At 47.7% G+C, this 13,222-nt stretch overlaps 1 protein-coding gene across 10 annotated transcripts in view; it reads left to right on the forward strand.

The window, feature by feature from the left end:
• Positions 1 to 13,222, forward strand: part of NFASC (neurofascin) — a 255,690-nt gene that overhangs the window by 159,111 nt on the left and 83,357 nt on the right. The window lies entirely within an intron of this gene.

A 13,222-nucleotide genomic window follows, 5' to 3' on the forward strand; every position in this document is an offset into this window, starting at 1 on the left:
GAATGATGTTGGACAGGTCACAGGCCCTCTCTGGATTTAGGTTTACCCTATATTCAGAGGAAGCACATGGGTCTTGCTTTTAGTAGAGCCGCTTGAATTCATCAGGAAGGAATGCAGCCGGAATAGTAAAAATGCCTTGAATGTCTCATTCAGTACTCACGACCACCTGAAGCAGGCAGAACAGAACAGCTGTCTCCATATCACAGATCAAAAAGTAAATGAATCAATAAACTAGGCTTAGAAAACAAGTAACTTGGGGGGAAAAAGGAAGCAGCAGGACTTTACTTGGATCTTCAATTCCATCAATGTTCCTGCCAGGGTCTAGGCTGGGTTTTGGGGGCACAAAAGTAAACAGGGCATGGTGTAAGCCTCAAGGGCTTTGCAAAGGGAGAGAAAGACAGTTAAACCAGAGATCAGCAAGCTGTAGTCCTCAGGCCGATGCCGGCCCACTGTCCGTCTCTGTGGATGAAGTTTTATTGGAACATAGCTACGCCCATTCTTTCACTTATTGTCTGTGGCTGATTTCACGTAACAATGGCAAAGTTCAGTGATTATAACAGAGCCTAGAATATTTACTATGTGACCTTTTACAGAAAAAGTTGTCCAACTCCTAGTTTAAACATACAGTTTTGTCAAGATGTGATAAGGGCCGACAGAGAGGCAGGTTTAAGGTAGAGGGGGCTGACTCTTCCAGCTCTGTGGGCTGAAGCACACAGGGAGCGTGGGGAATTCATGGAGTAGAAGATATCTGAGCGGGGTCTTGAAGACTGAGTAGAAACTGGTCACATGACATGGAGGGAAGGGCCTTCCAAGCCCAGAGGAAAGTGTGAGTACAGTATGAAGGTAGCATATAGTCCGGCTGCTTGGAAATGGCATGGTGTTCAGTTGGGAAGCATGGAGGGTTTGAGTGGGGTTGGAGAGGCCTGCAGGAGCCTTGTCTCCAAGAGGCTAATGTGCTACATGGGGAAGCCTGGATTTGATCTTATAGGTTAATGGGGTGACATGGGAGGGTTTTCAGCACAGGACTGGCACGATCAGATTGGGTGTAGTAGAAAAATCATTGATAGCAACATGGTGAATGGATTGGAAGGAGACCAATTAGGAGGTTATTGCACTCATCTATGAGACACAAAGGAGCCCTGGTGGTGCAGTGGTTAAAGTGCTTGGCTGCTAACCACAAGGTCAGCAGTTTGGACTCACCAGCTGCTCCACAGGAGAAAGATGGGACAGCCTGCTTCTGTAAAGATTTAGAAACCCTGTTGGGCAGTTCTGCTCTGTTCTATAGGGTCACTATGAGTCAGAATCGACTTGACAGCAGTGAGTTTGGTTTTGGGCATGAGATACATAAAGACATGATGCAGGTCAGAGATAAGATGGGTGAGAGCAAGGAGAAAGGAGGGGAATGAAAGGCCCTGGGAGGTAGACAATCACTGACCTTGTTACCTGGAGATGAGGAAGGAGAAGAGATGAGATTTAAGGGTGATTCCCAAGTATCTGGCTTGGGTGTGTACCAGCAACAAAGACAGGAAGTAGAGATGGAGGGACAGTACTCTGATGGAGACACTGAGAACATCAGGCAGAAGAAGAGGACCTGACAGTGTGACCAGTGCCCCCAGGGAGGTTAGAAGGGCCACCGAGAGACAAAGAGACCTCAGAGGAGGAGGCCTCCAAGTGGTGTTTCAGGATCCAAGGAGGAAAGAATGCTAGGAAGGATGGAATGGTTAACAATGTCTAACGCCCTCAAAAGGTCAGGCAAGACCTAAAGTGAGAACACTGGATTTGCCCCTGAGGAGGCCAGTGGGGGATCCGGAGAGGAGCATTCCAGAGTGTGGGTAGATGAGGAGTAAATGGGAGCTGAACGAGTAAAGGTAGAAGCTGCCGGCCACTCTTTAAAAAAAAAACTTTCATTAGTAAAAATTTAAAAAAAAAAAACTTTTTTTTTGGGGGGGGGTTGGTGAAAAAAATCAGGTCTATGCAGGGAGGCTGTGGGATAGAGAATGATTTTTGGTTTTGTTTTCAGATGAGAGAAACCTGAAGATGTTTATCTGCTGAGGCAGGTACCCAGTTGAGAAGAGCTTGGAAATTCAGGAAAGAGCAAATAGTTGATGGTCAAGAGCAGGTCCCTGTGAAGGGGCAGGGCTTGGGCCAGGCAGAGGCAGGCAGAAGGAGGGCTACTTTTTTATACTGAAAGTGAAGGCAAGGTGATAGGAAAATTATGCATCCAGCCAACATTCTGGAGGCATTTCTGATTCTGCTAGGACGCTCAGCTGCAAGTTATAGAAAACTCAACTCCAACTGGCTTAAAAATTCAAAGGAATTTTTAATGTATGTAACTAAAAAATCCACAAGTACTGCTTGCTTCAGGAAATGCTTGACCAGTGACTCAAACAATGACAGAAGGGTCTTCTCTCTCTGCCTTCTTCAGTGTTGGATTATACTCAGAGTCCACAGGGAAGCCCTCCTTCCCTCTCCCTCCTGGCAGCTCCGGCCTCTCTCCTGAGGGGGGCTCCTCACCAGGGTCTCCTCAGAACAGAGGGGAAACTTGTCTTTCCCAGAGGTCTCAGCAAAAGTCTCCATGAAATGCATTACCTCTTGGTGGATTAGACCCCCATTCCTAAGCCAATCACGGTGGTAAAAAGATGTTGGGTACCGTCAGGTCGATTCTGACTCATGGTGACCCCATGTGACAGAGCAGAACTTCCCCATCCGGTTTCTAGTCTGTATTCTTTACTGGAGCAGATCACCAAACCTTTCTGCCACAGAGCCACGGGATGGGTTTGGACCACCAATCTTTCGGTTAGCAGCCCAGCACTTAACCATTGCACCACCAGAGCTCCTTGGTAAAAGGAAAACCCATTGCCATCAAGTTGATTCCGACTCATAGTGACCCTATAGGACAGAGTAGAAGTGCCCCATAGGGTTTCCAAGGCTGTAATCTTTACCAAAGCAGTCTCATCGTTCTCCCGTGGAGCAGCTGGCGGGTTCAGACTGCCGACCTTTCAGTTAGCAGCCAACGAGGGCTCCTTTGGTAAAAGGATAGGGAATGCTAATTTGATTCAACTGATCAGAGCCTAGCCCTGAAATTGGGGTAGGATGAGTCTGAGAAAGGGGTAGGAGTGAATTCTTCAAAAAAAAAAAAAAGTACAGATCTTGTGGATGAGAGGAGCATGGGCCTGGATAAGCATCCAGTAACTGTCCCCTGGGTTCTTTGTGTGCGAACATTGTGGCAGTGGAATAAGACACTGTCTCTAGCCTCAAGGAACTCAGTGTGTGGTTGGAGAGACAGTTGAACAGACAACCTACACTGAGATCTAGTGCTCATTACAGTGAGTATATCCCAGAATGCTTTGTGAACTCACAGCCTTGGTGGGAAGGGGTGGTGCAGGAAAACCAAGGAAGGCTTCCCAGAGGAGGTGTCACCTGACCTGAGCCTGAAAGGTGGTATAAAGAGTTGGATGAGAGAAGGAGAGAGTAAAGGCAGTCTCAAAAAGAGAGTGATTTATGTAATGACTGTGGAAATAAACAAAGACCACCCAAATGAGAACAAACAGGCTATTTTTTCAGAGCTTGTTGTAACAAGGGAGCTGACTTCCATCACTTGTGTTTGGGAGAGACTCAAAAGGCAGGCAGGGGAGTGGGAAAGCTTTATAATGAAGAAAGAAAAAAAAAGGGGGACTACTTCAGGTATTCTCTGATTGGAGGTTGTTAGCATGGGAAGCTGGCTAACTAGAGGAGGCGGGCTAACTAGAAGCAGGGCATCCTATGTGACAGGTTTGGGAGCCTAGTTGGCTTTTTCGGGTTGGTCCTGAGTTGAAAGCAGGGGCAAAAAATAGGGAGGCTGGCAGTCATTGACTGAGTCCTGACTGTCCTGGGCTGATTCCTACAGAGTTTGTGGTTTAGCTTCTTAGCTGGTCCCTGTAGAGGCTGTGGGTTCTGTGGTCACATATGGTCTGGCCAGTGTTCGTTTGTATGTTCAGTCTCTCGGTGGCGATGGGCGAGAAAGCAAGGATTATTCATGGAGCAAAAATAATTTCATGTAACGGGTGTTGAGGGAAGGTGGAAACAGATGAGACTGGGAAGTTAGGCGAGTGCCGGAGCAAGGCAGGGGTCTGAAGCCCTTTCAGGAGAGAGGTGGAGAAGGGAAACAGCTGAGGTGGGGAGTGGGCGAGGTAGTTGATCAGGGGATCTGGGATTACGGAGCCTGGAGAGCTAGCACTGAGGGGCTGTCAGGCTGCAGAGTGCTTCCAACTCCTAGCCTGGCCTTTCCCCTGCACCTTCGTCCTCAGCGCAGATGCAAAATGCTGGCTGTGGGAAGCCCGAGAAGGTTTTCCCAGTCCACTACTACAGCCTCAGCCCAGCGTATTCTTCCTCACACCTGTGCCTTGCTATCACATCCAAGCGTTGTCGCCTTTGGGCACAGGTGTTGTGCAATGGAAAAGTTAGACTGTTGCACAAGGGCTTCCAGTTCTTTGTTTCACTAACGAAATCCTTCTTTCACATCAAACTTCATGCAATACTTCCATATAAACGCAGCGCTGTAAAGCTGCTCTGGTGGGAGTGGGTGGGAGGTCCTGACTCCCACCTACTCTCCTCTTAGTCTTGCCTCAGAGAAGACCATTGAGGCACTTCCAGAGAACCCCATTAGGCTCCTTAGGACCCACTGTGAAAACCCCAGCACTACATGATTCTTAAAAAAAAAAAAACCGGTGCCGTTGAGCCAATTCCGACTCATAGCGACCCTATAGGACAGAGTAGAACTGCCCCATAGAGTTTCCAAGGAGCACCTGGCGGATTCAAACCACCGACCCTTTGGTTAGCATCCGTAGCACTTAACCATTACGCCACCAGGGTTTCCTTAAGGAGACTCTCAATTCTGTCCTCACCACCCTGAACACTGCATGTTAAACCCCAGAGGTGGCCGTGAGGCTGGTCACATTGGATGATTCCATTGAAGCAGTGGTGGAACATCTGGGGTTTGGGAGCTAAGGTGTTGGCCTCACCCAGCTGGCTGCAGAGCCTCCTAACTGGCCTCCCTGCTTCAGCCCGGGCCCATCACTTCCCCCTCTCCCCAGAGTAGCCAGAGTGGCCTTCAAAACTAAATCTCATCATGGCACTCCACTGCTTACAGCCCTTCGTAGCTTCTGGTGGCACTTAGAATGTAGTTTGAACTCCTTACTTGGCCTGCACGGCCCCCAGTGAGCATGCCCTTACCTCCCTACTTGTTACCTCTGGGCCTGTTTGTTCCATTCTTCCTGTTTACCCTCTCTGCCCCAGCCACACAGCTTCCTTCTGTTCCTTGCATGTGCCAGTCGGCGTCCTGCCTCAGGGCCTTTGCACCAGCAGTTCTCCCTGCCTGGAATGCCGTTCTAACCCATCTTTACAAGGTTGGCTCTTTCTTGCCATTCAGGTCCTGGTCCAGTGTCGCCTTCTCACAGAGCCCTTCCTTGGCACCTCAGTTCCCTTTATCACATTACCCTATTTTGGTTTCTTCATTGCACTTATTACCTAGTTTTTTGTTCTCTGTTTATTTTCCATCATTCCTCCACCGGAACACAAGCTCCATGAGAGCAGAGAAATCTTATCTCTTGGCCATTCACGTTTTCTCCAGCACAGTGCCTGCTGCCAGCTCTGATAAGTGAATGAAAGGTCCGCTCACTGCTGCCCCAAGTCTGAGGTGGTTTCTGCTCCAGGGGACGAATTGCTGCCAGATGGGCCGTGTCTCAGCACTGCCAGCCTTTTCTCCCATCACTTCAGATGTGTTGTGACCACCGAGACAGGCTGCCTAAAACGGGCTGTGTGAATGTGGGGAGCTCCTGATGGTGACAGCTTGTGGAAGCCATGGGCCTCTCGCGTGTCTGCCAGGGACAGCTTGTGGAATCCACACCAGGAGCCCCCCGATCTGGGAAAGACAGCAAACCAGGACCCAGAGAGGAGGAAAAATGGGAAGCAGGCTGTGGTTATGGATGGGTGGTTATTACAGCCACTCGCCGCTGTTCTCAGTCATGTCACTAGGCAGCCAGAACGCTGCCATCATCCTTGGCTTAGGTGGGTTCTTTAGAGAAGCAAAACCAGTACAGCGTATAAATATGTATATAGAGAGATTTATATCAAGGAAATGGCACACACGGTTGTAGAGGCTGGAACGTCCCAAGTCTATGGGTCAGAATAGAGGCTTCTCCTGATGCACGTAGCCACAGGGGCTGGCAAACCCAAGATCAGCAGGTCGGAGAGCAGGGCTCTTGCTCACAGGCTGTGAAGATCGATGAATCCCAAAGATCAGCAGGCAAGACCACAGGTAAACTGCTAGCTCAAGTCCCAAGAACTGGAGTTAAGATGAACAGGAGCCAGGTGCAGGATCCAGAACGAGCAAAACCCCACAGGCTTGCCAGGATGTCCACGTATATTCAGTACAGGCCACAGCCCAAGGAAACTCCCTTTCAACCGATTGGCTACTCACAGCAGATCCCATCATGGAGTGATCACATATCAAATCTCAACAGGAAAGTGATCATAACATTACACAACTGCCAAAACACAGAATCACAGCCCAGCCAAGTTGACACACAACCTTAACCATCACAACCCCAATGAGCTCAAAGCCTGCTCAGGGGCTTATTGAGCTTTTTACTCCCATGCAAAGAGTCCCCAGGTGGCACAAACAGCTAATGCACTCAGCTGCTAGCTGAAAGGTTGGAGGTCCGAGTCCACCCAGAGGCACCTCAGAAGCAAGGCTTGGTAGTCTACTTGTAAAAAATCAGCCACTGAAAGCCCTTTGGAGCACAGTTATACCCTGCACACGTGGGGTTGCCGTGAGTCAGAGTGGACGCAATGGCAACTGGCACTCTGTGCCATGTGCTGTGCTAATTGTTTTATGTAGAAACCGTGCTAAGTCCTCACAGCAGCCCTCTGGATAGGTACTGTTATTATTCCCATTTTGCAGATTAGAAATACAAAGCTGCAAAAGTTCAGTACTTGCCCTAGCTCCCCTCACCCTCCGCCCCCTGCCGTAAGTGGTGGAGCACCTTCAGACACAGACGGGCAGGCTGCGCAGCCAGGGCTCCTGAACCTCTGAGAGGCTGTCAGGTCCAGTGGATCTTCCCCAAGGCCAAGCATCCCTATGTAAGATAATAGGGGTTCTAAGGCGCCCTGGTGGTGCAGTGGGTAAGTGCTACACCTGCAAAACAAAAGGTGGGCAGTTGAATCCACCAGCTGCTCCTTGGAAACCCTATGGGACAGTTCTACTCTGTCCTATAGTGTGGCTATGAGTCGGAATCCACTCCACAGCAACAGGGGAAGGGCATTTAAAGGAGCCCTGGTGATGCAGTGGTTAAAGCCATAGACTGCTAACTCAAAGGTTGGTGATTCAAAGCCACCAGCAGCTCTGCAGGAGAAAGAAGTGGCAGTCTGCTTCCGTGGAGATTTACAGCCTTGGAAACCCTGTGGGGTCGCTATGACCCGGAATCAACTTGACGGTAGTGGGTTTGGCTTTTGGTTTTTGGAAGGGCATTTAAGAGGACATTGGTAGCTCAGCAGTAGAATTCTCACCTTCCAAGCAGAAGACCCGGGTTTGATTCCTGGCCAGAGGACTTCATGGGCAACCACCACCTGTCTGTCACTGGAGATTTGCATATTGCTATGATGCTGAACAGGCTTCAGCAGAGCTTCCAGACTAAAGACAGATGAGGAAGAAAGGCCTGGTGACCTCCTTCCGAAAATCAGCCAAGGAAAACCCTATGGATCACAACTGTGCAATTCACAACTAATCATGAGGCTGGCACAGGCCCAAGTAGCATTTCATTCTGTTGTGCATGGGGTCATCACTAATGGGGGCTGACTTGACAGCGGCTAACAAGGACATGCAATTCAAAAAACTAAATTAAAAAAAGATATGCAGGAGGGCGTCAGAAGCTGGCCGAATGGACACGAAAAGAGAGAATGGAAAGATGGAGTGTGCTGTCTCATTAGGGGGAGAGCAACTAGGAGTATATAGCAAGGTGTATATAAAGTTTTGTATGAGAGACTGACTTGATTTGTAAATTTTCACTTAAAGCACAATAAAAATTAAAAAAAAAAAAAAGATCTGCAGACCTGACTTGGCCCCTGCCTAGAGTCTTTGTGTGTAAGTGATGCCCCTGGTGATTCTGATAAGCACCCAGCTTCCATGCTGTGTGGAAACTATGTCGGCAACACACCTGACGGAATGCCATTTGGATTCTTTATGAAACGGTGAGCTCATTACTTCACACGGCAGAGCATTTATCTTCAGGTGGCTCTTTTCTCTCTCGGTTTGTCTTTTGGTGGTGGTAGTGGGGTGTGTGTGTATGTCTCAGGAAAGGGGAGAAATCAGATATACAAGAATTGACTTAATGATATTCCCAAGTTCGCAGTACACCACCAATCGACACGAGATTTCTCTTTTGTTTTTATTTATTTTTGTCCTTTTCCTCCCTCTCTCCTCCTGCAATAGGCACCCCCTCCAATGTATTTATAGCCTTATAATCTACCTCTTACATGTTTGATTAACTATAAAAGGATCTCTCAAAAACAGCGTATTTGTAGCATGTGTGGGTGGAGCATTTAGTTTTTATAAACGGCACTGTGGGGTGGCTGTATTTATTAGATAATTCTTTCAGCATCTCAGGGCAGCATCTGCCTGTTTGGAACTTCCCCCATTTGGTCCTAGTTTTGACCATGTGTGGCTAAACAGAAAAATTCTGATCCCTCTTCCAGCACTCGAAGACTGTCAACGTGGCTCTGTCTTCTCCAGCCGGCCCTGTCTTTTCCACGCTTCCTTGTAGACACGGGATTTCCCTTCCCTTCCCCCGGATGCATCCTAGTTAGATGGCATTCCCCTTAAAGGTTCCTACCCACTCTAGACCCAGCAATCCTGTGGCGGACCTCACCAGGTCAACCACCTCCTCTTCTGAATGCTGTACTTCTCTGCCCCAACAATAACCTACTGAGTTGCTGGAAGGGCCAGGTGAGGAACCTGAAAGATTATGTGACTGGGCCTTACAGCAAAATACTGCAAGAACTAAGATTTAATTGGAAATGTGAGCCTAATTGCTTTAGGTTAGAAACCCTTGACCCTTACCCCGCCCTTCTTGGCTACGAAGATGGGGAAACTAAACTTCAGTAATGGGGGCATACCTCAGAGAGCCATCTCCACCCTCATTCTGCACTGGGTTCCTTGATCCTCAATGCTGGAAGCCCAGACAGCCAGTGGATTCTCCCCTTCCCTGACTTGGATGACTTAATGTTTGGGACTGGTTACAAACCACGTCCATTTCTTCCAGGATGAGTGGATGCAGCCCAGGCATCTGAGCACACGTGTATGTCCAGATCAAATAACGTGCCCTCCTCAGCCTCTGCTCTTACATCTTTATTACCACATTATGGAAACCAGTATTATACGTTTCGTGGTGTTTTTTTTTTTTTTTCTTTAATTGAGATGAGGTTCATATAATGTAAAACTGACCATTTTAAAGTGAACAGTTCAGTGGCATTGAGTCCATTCACATGTTGTGTGGCCGCCCCCTCTGTCTAGTGCCAAAGCATCTCATCATCCCAAAAGGAAACCCCGTATCCATTAAGTGGTTGCTCCCCATCCCCCTCTCCCTCCTGCCTCTGATGACCACCAGTCTGTTTCCTGTCTCTATGGATTTACCTGTTAACGGATATGTCATATAAATGGAGTCATACAATATGTGACTTTCTGTGTCTGGCTTCTTTGGCTTAACGTAATGTTTTCAAGATTCATCCATGTTGTAGCCTATGTCAGTACTTCATTTTTCTTCTTCTTTTTTCTTCCTTTTTTAGGCAGAATAGTATTCCATTGTAGGTATATACCAAAATGTGTTTATTCATTAACCTGTTAATGGACATTTGGGCTGTTTCTACCTTTTGGGTGTTGCGAATAATGGGTACGCACACGCATGGCCGCTTACCTGTTTGATTACCTATTTTCAGTGCTTCGGGGTATATGGAATTGCTAGGTCATGTGGTAATTCTCTATTAGACTATTTTTTAATATTTGTTTTATTTGTGGTGAAAATATACACAGCAGATCATATATCTATTCAACAATTTCTACATGTATAGCTCAGTGACGTTGGTTACATTCTTCACATTGTGTCATCGTTCTAGCCATCTCTCTGCATATTGGTTCATCACCATTGCCTTAGACTCACTGTTCCATAAACTATGTTTGACTTTTTGAGGAACTGCCAAACCATACATTTCTTTTAAAATAGTAACTTCACTCTGAAACTTCCCTGTATATAGAGAGACAGGAAAATTGGGTAGAAAAGCTTTGGAGTGGGAGTTAAGAAACCCAGGTTCTTTTCCTAGTTTTGTCACTAACCAGTTGGGTGATGCTGAGCAAGTTGCTTCCCCGCTCTGGGCTCTTGTTTCTTCGTCTGAAAAATGAGGAAGTTGGATAAAATGAAATTATCTTTAATTCTCGTCCTGCTTTAAGGTTCTATTGGAAAAATTGAGTTCCAGAGAGTAGAGGGGGAGGGAATTGCCAAACAACTAAATGTGATTATCCCTATGTTCTTTTTCTACTGAATTATGAGTTAAAAACATCCCCGAATAATTGGGCTTTTTTTTCTGTCAATGTGTTTCTGCTTAATGAATAGCTTCTGGCTTCCTAGTCCCATCGAGATTCCCGGAATAAGATCTCCTTCTCTTTCCCATCATTTCCTACCACTTGGCAGCTACTGAACAAAACATGGCAGCCATGGAGCCAAGACTGGAGCCATCCCAACTGCCCTCACTAAAGGAATGCTGAGCCTTTCCATGGTGCTAGTTCCCTCAGCACTAAGGCTTCAGTAGGATAATCTGAGTCCAGTCTTTGGAGATACACACTAAACCAATGGGAGGAGTTGACAGGCTCTTTCTGGGACAGTGTAAGGACAGTCTTAGAGAGTTAAGAGGAAGAACCAAAGACCTGTGATACCTTCTAGCCAGAGGGCCCCTTCTTGGGAGACTTTCTACTCTCTCGACCCTCCTCCAGTTGGTTAGTTCCCTGGCCAGCATTCGGTCCCTGTGTAGGGAGGCAGTTTTTCTCCGCTAGTCAGTGTGTATGTGTGTGTGTGTGTAATCAGTGCCCTTCATAGTACACTGCCTAGCACTACACCTCTGCTCTCCTGCACCGCCTGGTGGTTTCTTGGGGAAACACAAGGTTTAAAAAAACACTGGTGACCGATGTGGCTTCTTATTTCATTTGTTTGCGCATTCATTCATTCTTTCATCCATCCATCGATAGGATGGTTTTGAGTTTTTTTTTTATGCTTTAGGCAGGAGGTCTGGTGGCACAGTGGTTAAGAGTTACGACTGCTAACCAAAAGATTGGCAGTTCAAATCCACCAGCCATTCCTTGGAAACCCTATGGGGCAGCTCTACTCTGTCCTATAGGGTCGCTATGAGTTGGAATCGACTCGACAACAATGGGTGTGCTTTAGGCACTGTGTTAGATTCTAGGAGTAGAACAATGAACGAGACAGGGCACCTTCCCTCATAGAGCCTTCATTTTTTTTTATAGAAGATACAGACAACTAGCTTTTGGAACAAATACCAAGTGAAAAGTATATAATAGAGGGAGCCCTGGTGCCACAGTGGTTAAGAGCTCAGCTGCTAAATAAAAGGTCAGCAGTTCGAATCCACCAGCCACTCCTTGGAAACCCCATGGGGCAGTTCTACTCTGACCCACAGGGTTGCTATGAGTCGGAGTTCACTGGACGGCAACGAGTTATTTTTTTAAAGGGTGTACAAGAGCACGTAGGAGGGACCTCTAATTCATACTTGGAAAATCCAGTAGTGGGCAAGAGAGGGTAGACTCAAAGAGTTCTAGACTGAGGTTGGTCTGTACAGAGGTCAGTCAGCACAAGGCATGATGCACAGAGAGGATGGCATTGGCTGGAGCCGAGAACACAGAAGGAGGGTGGTGAGAGGTGAGGTTGCAGAGGAGCCACGTTCGGCAGGCCTCTGAGCCATGTCACGGACTTTGGCTTTAACTCGCAGGCAGCAGTGAGCTATTGAGAGTTTGATTAGGGAAGTGGCATAATCAGATTTGCACTTTAGCATTAATTACTCTGGTTGTGATTGGAGAATCAGAGGCAGCAAGCATTGAAGTGGGGAGACCACTTAGGAGGCAGCTGTAGTAACTAACAGTGGCATGAACCGATGGTGGTCAAAACCACGTGGTGGCAATGGGGATGGAGCTAAGTGGATGCAGTCTAGAAATATATATGAGGTTGGGTTCTGGTGTTGGGCCCAGCTTCCAGGAAATAAAGTGCTGAAATCTGAGTCAGAATCCTTCAGCTTGCCCCACGTCCTGGCACAGGAGAGGTACCTCATCTTACTGCAGTGACCAATGACCTTCTTTTGCTCCAGATCTTCAGAATGAACCCTTGCCCTCCCAAAAGGAAGCTCTGGAGACCTCAGTCAGTCCCTCCCCTCCCTGCCTCGGGGTCCATGGGATTAGTGGGGAGATGGTGGGGGTAAAGCTGAGAGTAGGCTTCAAGTTGCTGCTGGAGTGGAACCATGTAATAGGTAGCTATTAGTTCAGAAAAGCTGGAGGGATCTGGGGAAACCATCTCTTACTTCCTCTTTGACTTGGTCCCATGGCAGAACAACCTTAAAGTTCTGTATTTGAGTCTCAGTTATAGGTCGTTCTTGCTATTTTCTTTCAGAAGGAGGGAAGAAGGGTTTGTTTCTTAAGGGACCGTTGCAGGCTCCTCAGACATCCATTTTTAACCCTTACCCTTGTAAGCCCTGCAGTAGCCTCTTGTGCTTGACGATGTAGACATTGAGTTGTCATAAATGTTGACCGAACCTGGACCGCCGTCTCAGCACTGCCGTTATCGCTCCAGGGCCATCAGGGACCACACGTTAGCTCCACAAAGTACTTTCAGAAATCATTCATCGGAAAGGGAAAAGAAATGTCTTGTGGGTAACCAGGTTACCACCTATGTAACCCACCATCCACAGAGCTGCCACCTTCTCCCTGTTCCCCGCCCCCTGGTATCAGAGGACATCGGTGTGATCTTATCTCTAGGCCCCTAACCCAGACACACTCAGCCCAGGCAGTCAGCACAGATGGCTCAGAGAGGCTGTGCAATTGGTGTGTTTCTTACGAGCTCGGTGCACGGCATCTGGACGCTGAGCCAGTGGGCAGTGTTTGTTTCCATGGCTGTCTTAGTTTGCTAGTGCTGCCGTA

This window comes from Elephas maximus, chromosome 18 (genome assembly GCF_024166365.1).
Source record: "Elephas maximus indicus isolate mEleMax1 chromosome 18, mEleMax1 primary haplotype, whole genome shotgun sequence".
Lineage (NCBI taxonomy): Eukaryota > Metazoa > Chordata > Mammalia > Proboscidea > Elephantidae > Elephas > Elephas maximus.